This window comes from Grammomys surdaster, unplaced genomic scaffold, assembly GCF_004785775.1.
Source record: "Grammomys surdaster isolate TR1022 unplaced genomic scaffold, NIH_TR_1.0 212725, whole genome shotgun sequence".
Taxonomy (NCBI): Eukaryota; Metazoa; Chordata; class Mammalia; order Rodentia; family Muridae; genus Grammomys; species Grammomys surdaster.
Window position 1 is genome coordinate 1 of NW_021624221.1, and position 7779 is coordinate 7779.

The 7779-nt window shown below is 39.7% G+C and overlaps 1 long non-coding RNA gene across 1 annotated transcript; it reads left to right on the forward strand.

Moving 5' to 3' along the window:
- The first annotated feature begins 3428 nt into the window (after positions 1-3428).
- On the forward strand, positions 3429-7270 carry LOC114615980. Its single transcript, XR_003710562.1, has 3 exons — positions 3429-3618; positions 5605-5689; positions 7138-7270. It is a non-coding gene; the product is annotated as an uncharacterized LOC114615980 (long non-coding RNA).
- Positions 7271-7779: the final 509 nt, after the last annotated feature.

Sequence of the window (7779 nt, forward strand, 5' to 3'; positions counted from 1 at the left end):
CACCTGTGAAGTACCTCACCTGGGAGCTGCCTCACCTGGGAGCTGCCGTACCTGGAGCTGCTCCTGCCACCATGAGCTTCCTTGCCATGATGGGCTGTATTCTCAAATTATGAGCCAAGACAAGTCCTCCATTGCCTAAGTTGCTTCTTGTTAGACATAGCAATAGGTAACTAAAAGAGAAGGGAAAATACACAGGAAAAGCATCATGGTATTGAATATAGCTATCTTTATTTGAAGAACTCAGAAACTTGGACACCTGTCAAGTTGTTCCCGTGCTCAAAAGTTTATGTGCTCAAACTTTGTTTTGCTCTATGAGAGTAAGTACCATGAAGTAGGTTAACATGCTGTATTCTAAGAGTCTCATTGGGGTTACCGAAGTTCATATGTATTGCTTGGGAAAGAAATAATTGACCTCTGACTTACTTGAAAGAAAAGAAATATGGGGGAAAGTTTATCTAGTACCATAAAGAAAAGCATGTATGGTGAATCCTTCCATGTCTTCGGATGAGCTGTCTCCAAGCAGTCTCTTCTCTCACTTTTTAATCATCCGTAATGCATTATATTAACCTGATATCAAAGAATGTATAAAAGAAATGGCTGTAATCACTGGAAACAAACTACATTGTCTAGAGACAATGGTTGTCTGAAGCTAACCATGGCCAGAGTTAACAAACATTGCTAGAGTGAATTCTTACTCCCATAGGTAGGCACAAAACAGACAAAAGAAGGATGCCATGGTTATTTAAAGTACAAGGCATAGTGAAGTAGAGTTAAGTTGAACTGAAGGGAAACAGAACTAGTTTATGATGAATATTGTTTGGTAGAATGTTGAATTCTGAGAAAATTATGTGACACCATACAGTACTTGTCTGGGCCAGCATGGCTGGTTTCTTCCAGGCTGAGTATCGGACCTGTGTTTAGCTAGATGTTAAATCAGAGCTATGAGGTTTAGGATGGCTCACTCATCTTGATGTTAAGGCAGTTGTTCTCAACTGTCCTAATACAGTACTATTTGTTGTTGTGACCCCCGACCATAAAACTATTTTCATGGCTACTTCATAACTCTAGTTTTGCTACTGTGCTGAATCATGATGTAAATATCTGATATGTGGGATATCTGATATGTGGCCCTGTGAAAGGACCATTCAACCCCAAAGGGGTCACGATATTTACATCATGAGAACCATTGTGTTAAGGGGAGAGCTGAGGGCATGTCTCTGATCAGCTAGGATGTAATGAATGTTTGTTCTCGCATTGACTGAGTTCCAAAAGCAGTAAGGCAGTGAGTGCATGCATTTACTAACCTCTGCTTGTATTGTTCCCTAATGTCTGTGTATATTATGATTCTTTAGGAAGCAGATGCCAGGGCAGGGTTAGACAGTAAAGAAATCTATTGCCAAAATGACAATGAAGAAAAACTGGGAAAGCAGCCAGATGAGGCTGATAGTCTTCAAGTACAGATGGTGACCCAGGCCCTTAGGAAAGAAGGAAGGAATGAAAGAGTCTTTGGACTCAATGTGGAGGTCCCAACCTGAGCCTAACACAAAGAACTGTTTATCTAGTGTTTATCTAGTCCTGCATCCCAGCTCCCCTGACTAAGCATCTTCCAAATCCAGAATCAAGACATGCCATGACCCCTGCCACTAGCTGCTAGCCAACAGCTCTTTTAGTTTCTCCATTATTGGACTCAACACTTCCCTAGTTGAGAAATACTGAGATTTAATCCTACCTATTGATTTAGCAGCTAAGATAGGAGGCCGGGGCAGATCCTAATTAGAAATATTTGCTGTCTCATTGTGGGATGACATTTGTAGCATCTTATAGGACACAAAACATTCTTGATCTTCCTAGACATGAGTCTTTAAGCAGAGGGGCCCTGGAGTTTGGGGGCAGGGTATCTATAGAACCCTCTTTTAATAAGATACTTAGCCAAATATCCAGTTATGTGTCAGGGTCCTAGAGTTTCCAAGATAGAGCCCTGACCAGAGAATGACAGATTATCTCTAGAGCTCTGTAAATGTGTACACTGCTCAATGCTCGCTCTGCTGCTGCAAGAGTTGCCCTCTTTGAAAGTTGTTGAAGCAGTCCTATCTTGTCTATTCAGAATGTCAATGAAACTCAGCAGTAACCATCCAGTAGTAGTGTCTTGTAGACAGGGTTTCTTCCCATTGCTTTGCATGTATGATGACAGTCATTCCATGCAGTTCATTTTTGATGACATCTGTCTACCAATTGGGGCACTACTGAGCACCCTAGGACAACTCAAACATGTGTTGGAAATAACTGTTTGCTCACAATGACACTTGAAAATAGATTCTAGTGAGAAGAGATTTGCTACTTACTAAGGAAGTAGGAAATCTTAGAAAGAGAGACAGCGGATCAGTCACATGTCAGTAAGCCTGTTTTGTGAGATAACCTAGTGCTTGCTTCCTCTTACTCTCAGAATATGTGTCTAGACAGCATAGTTGCATTTTATCATCTTTTTGGGAAGTAGTATCCACTTTAGCTTTCTTAAGCCTATGACTCCGACACAAGGCAGGGAGCTAGCTAGTAGGTTCAGTGTGACTTGATATCCTAGTGACTTGGGATAAATGATGGAAAGGCATAGGAATGGCGCTTAAAGATCAGTATACTGGTAAGTAGAATGAGCAGCCTAGCCAGGTTCACACTTGAGGCTAGTAAGCTTGCAAACCATCCTGGCTCTAGAACCAGTATTCGCTAATAATTTTTCCCCATTTTCATTTCTTTAATTTATTTAGATTTCTCTACTTAAAATATTCGATTCCATGCCTATTTGTTTTCAGCATTTTGAGGGCTTTTTGCCATTTGAATTGTTGTTTTTGTTTATTTTATTTTGTTTTTCAAACAGGATCTCACTCAGCCTCCCAATACTGGGGGGCTGGGCGGGGAGGGACAGACACTGAACTCAAGAAGCTATTGGATGAAAACTCTCTCATTCTTGATGCTACCATGACTGAGACATTCAGAAGTTGATACCTTTAAGACTCTGTGAATGACATTGCAGATGCAGTGCCTAGGATATGCTAAGCGTTGTGTGAGACTTACTGTCCTCGCCATTGCCACCATTACCACCATCCACAATAAATAGAGACATTAGCTTGTCCAAGGATCACAACTATGTGCACCGTGTCTAGAGTATACTAGAAATAAAATGAGCATTTTGTATTAAATAAGTAATATGGTTATTTGATATCTCTCAGATAATGTGGGGAACGATCCCAATAGCTTCAAAAGCATAATACAAAAATAGTTGTTATTTTATGTTATTTGGGCCTTGATTTTAAAAAAAAGTCTCCTGTTAGGACTTTGTTAAAGCAAGTAAAATTTGCTAAAGCCTTTTAGTTTTTTTTTAAAGGAACAAAACTATAATCAGGTGAAATTTGGGTTCCAGCTAAGATGTATATAATTTCCTGAATGATAAAATAAAATGTTCTTTCAACAAAATTAGTCACAACTAAATATAGAAAAGATAACACATTGCTTGTGTTTACTTACAGGTTCACCCTAAATTCCACTATAAACAGGCTCATGACCCGGGCACAGACACTTCCTGTGTGGCTTTTTCCTATGATGGTAATGTCCTTGCCTCTCGTGGAGGTAGGTGAACAGCTCTTTCTATGTGTTCTCTCATATAAGAAGATATTTTTAACCCCTAACATGTCACACTAACGTCTCAAGGCTTAGTGGAACTCTGTTTTTGTTAATATGCCTTTGTCAGTCTGATTATTACTATTATTATTATTATTACTATTATTATTAAAATTTGTTTTCAACTAGGCAACATTGTCTGCATCAAAAGTTACTAATTGGACTTGCAAGATGGCTCAGCAGTTAAAGTGCTTGCTGTCATGCCTATTAACGAAGGTCACTCAGTTCTTAGAGCTCCTGTGATGGAAGGAGAAGATAACTCCACAAAGTTGTCCTTTGACTTCCACATGCAAGCTTAGGCATGTTCTTGTACATACATGCAGTAAATAAATAAGTGCATATATGCATAAAGAAACAAATATAAAAAATTACCAATGAAAATTTATAAATTATATGTTTTTTCATTTAGTTTTTTTTTAGCATCAAATTTAATAGGAACTTGTGTCTGGCTTTTGCCTTGGTCTTTGGGCTTTTGTAAATGATCATTTACATTTTTTTATTCTCTGTGTATACATTCTTGGCAAGCACTCTACCACTGAGTCACATCTATAAACCGTGGTTTCTTTGAGTCAGGGTCTTTACAATTAGCTCAGTTGGGAACTCAATAGGCTGGCCTCAAACTCTTAATTTCCCTGTTTCCTTCAGATGCTGGTTGATACACAAATGTATATCCACCTACTCAGCTACATTCCTTTATTTGTTCTCTCTTACTCTATCGTTCCGTGCCTAGTATTTCAAACCCTCTGTTTGTCAACCATTAGTGTGTGCTCCTCTTCTGAGTTTAAACACTAGTACAGTTTAGAATTGCTGGCAGAGTTTCTAGTATCTAAATGCTATGTTTTATTTTATATTATTGAATTGTCAGCTTATATATACTCATCTGGTTGGATGTTGGTTGTTCCTGGTGTTTGCTATATGCATTTCACATGGGTAAGACAGTGTGTTAGTAGAGGGGGAGGAATAACAACTGAGGCAGCCTGTGAACGATACAGTATGGGGCATGGCGGAGGATTTTTCTGTGAACTCACTTGTGACAATTCGGTAACATTCCAAAGGTGAATTTTATGACGTTCTTAAGAGTACAAAGTTGTGAGTTCAACCAGTTATGGATTAGTCCCTGCCCAAAGTCAGGTTTCAGAGGAAGAGTCCCTGGGGACAGAAGGAGTTTATTAAGTCCCCATTCTCAATTAGAGCTGATCCTGATTCCTTATGGGACCCAAAGGGCTGAGGCCAGTCTTAGGCTATGGGCATTGGGGACAAAGGTAGCAAAGACATTTCTCGAGCTTGGCTCTTGTTCTAGTCAAGGGTGTCTGAGTAGCTCTATAGAAATATAAAAACAATATTCTTAAAAGACTATTCATTACTCTTTAAAAAGCATGGAAAGTTCTACTTTCCCAGCAAAGTGAAGAGTAATAGCCACAAGTAGGATTACTCTGAGGAGCAAGGAGTGACTCGGCCTAGATCATTTGTGTTGATGGAGCGTTCTGCCCACATACTAATGGGAAAAATAATCTGTTGTGAGCTGAACTATTTTCAGTCCTGCTGGTTCTGAAATTAAGGCCTCCCAAGAAAGCAGGTTATACTCAGCATAGCATGGGGAGCTACCATCTGCTCCAATGTAGTGCTTTGTGTACATTCTCCAGAGTTGCTGACAGACACTAATCAATCCAGAAAATAATTGCTGGGAGGATAACTTACTATCAGATAATTTTATACTATTTTTGCAACTATTAGTGCATTTTCCAACCCCCTAAACAATTAAAAGGAAAATGTACTTAGGTGCATGGGGTTCTCCCTCCTTCCCCTCTCTCCGCTTTTCTTTACTTCTTCCCATCCCCCCTTCTATAGAGTTATCGCTATTGGGCAAACCTTAAGCTGACACAAGATCTTTTGTACAAAATTCACTTGTCTTCTTTCTCTTTTATCCTCAATTAGGTGATGATACATTAAAATTATGGGATGTCCGGCAATTTAATAAACCATTATTTTCAGCCTCAGACCTTCCTACCTTGTTCCCAATGTAAGTTGTATTATCTTTTCTAAGTTTTTAATGTGTGTGTGTGAATATTTTGCCTGTTCTTATGCCTGTGTCCCACATGTGTGCCTGGTACCTGAGGAGGCCAGAGGAGGGCATTAGATCCCCTGGGACTGGAGTTAACAGATGGTTGTGAGCTATCCTAGGGGTACCAGAACTAAACTTGGGTCCTTTGGAAGTGCAGCAGTACTTTTAAACACTGTATTATTCCTCCAGCCCCACAAGTAGCGTATTTTTTATTTAGTTAGAATAAAAGAATAGAAAAGAAATTGCTTTAATGTTACCTTGCATCGATCATTTTAAATTTTCTAGGGAAGGGACTTGAGAAGTGTTTTTTTTTTTTTCTTTTTAACTTCCCATATTTGTTTTGGGGGCAACTGATGTCTATTTGTCCATGATTTTTGTATATATTTTTGTATATCTGTGTTATGTGTACACAGAGGTCCTTGTGTCATTCACACTGTCTTGTCTGGAATAACCAAACACTTTATCTCCAGTCTACTAAGTTTGGCAACTGAAGCAGAGATTATTCTGAGGCAGCTGAGGTGGGATTTAACCTCTAAGTCCTATAATTGGTGCCTAGGAAACGGTTTCTATTTTGGAGGAGGCAAAACTTTACATCTGTTTTAAATAATGACCAACAGGGAGGGTATGAAGGTAATAGAAACATCAAATAGAGACACTGCGGTAGCAGCACGCCCACTCTAGCCAGCCGCCGCCTGTGGCATTGTCGGCTGATAACAAACCCACCAACAGACCTCAGCTTAGAATAGACACAAGAGCTTTTGAGCCATCACACCTGCTAAAACAGTGCCTACTACATAACTTCTTTGAATAAAATGTAGATTATTCATGATTAAGTGGCCATGACTCCTAAAATGAAGCCATAGCATCAAAGACACCAGCTTGTTCCCCACAGTGCAGTTTTCTTCTGTCACAAGGCTTGACTTGATGTCACTGACTTTTGGAAGGTGATAGTGGTGATGAGGGCAGGGCAGGTAGTTCTTAAGAGTGGCCAGGACTTTCTCAGTTCTGTCTGTCTGTCTGTCTGTCTGTCTGTCTGTCTGTCTGTGGGTACTCTGGATTGAACGTTTGTCACATTCATTTTACATTAAACATATCATAATGTGGAAGCTAAGAGCAAAGATTCTGCAGTCAGACTGCCTACATTTGAACCCCAGAAGTATCATTCTGGTGCCACTGGACAAGGCTTATTTAACTTCTCTGTGTTAGCTTCCTCATTAGTCCGTGTGGAGAACACCAACCTTATAGCATTATTGTGATGACCCAGCCAGTTAGTTATGATGCTGATGATAGTTGCATTAGGCATTAGTTCTTTGGTGGGAATGTTTGTGTGTTTTTAATTCACTCATTATTGCTGCCCCGCTGTTTTTGAGCCTTGAGTTTTTACTTATCAGCTTTTCTGTGTGTAGGACCGACTGCTGTTTCAGCCCTGATGATAAACTCATAGTTACTGGTACCTCTGTTCAAAGGGGATGTGGCAGTGGCAAACTTGTCTTCTTTGAGCGCAGGACATTCCAAAGGGTGTATGAAATCCACATCACAGATGCGGTATGTATCTTCTTTTTTCTTCCTAGTCTTGAGAATGTAATGAAGTTTTCATCTGATATTTTGTTTTGTTTTCAATAGAACATAAACTCAGGCTTTACAGTCTAGTGGTCGTTCCTTTTTTCCTCTCTGTAAAACTTTTTAGGGCCTTGTAGACTGGCTGATCTACCCCGTCCCTTCCCCCAACCCAAAGCTTCCCACTGGCTCAGACTTCAGTCAAGGAAGGACGGGATTGGTGGTCATGAGTACGTAGGAGGAACGGCTCACATCTTGTGTGTTTCTGAGCAATTGTGAAAGCCTACACCCTGACAGAAGGAAGTTCATCTTTAAAACTCTGAAAGGCTCCTGCATGTGAAAGTCATAGCGATAAGAAAAGGCTTGCCATCCAGTGAACTTAATAGCTTTGAGTATTTGGATGTTTAAAACATTTATGTGAAATTCTGACACATTTTCTTTTTAAAAAAAAAAAAAGACCCAGAACCTCTAGTTTTCTGTGCATAGTTATA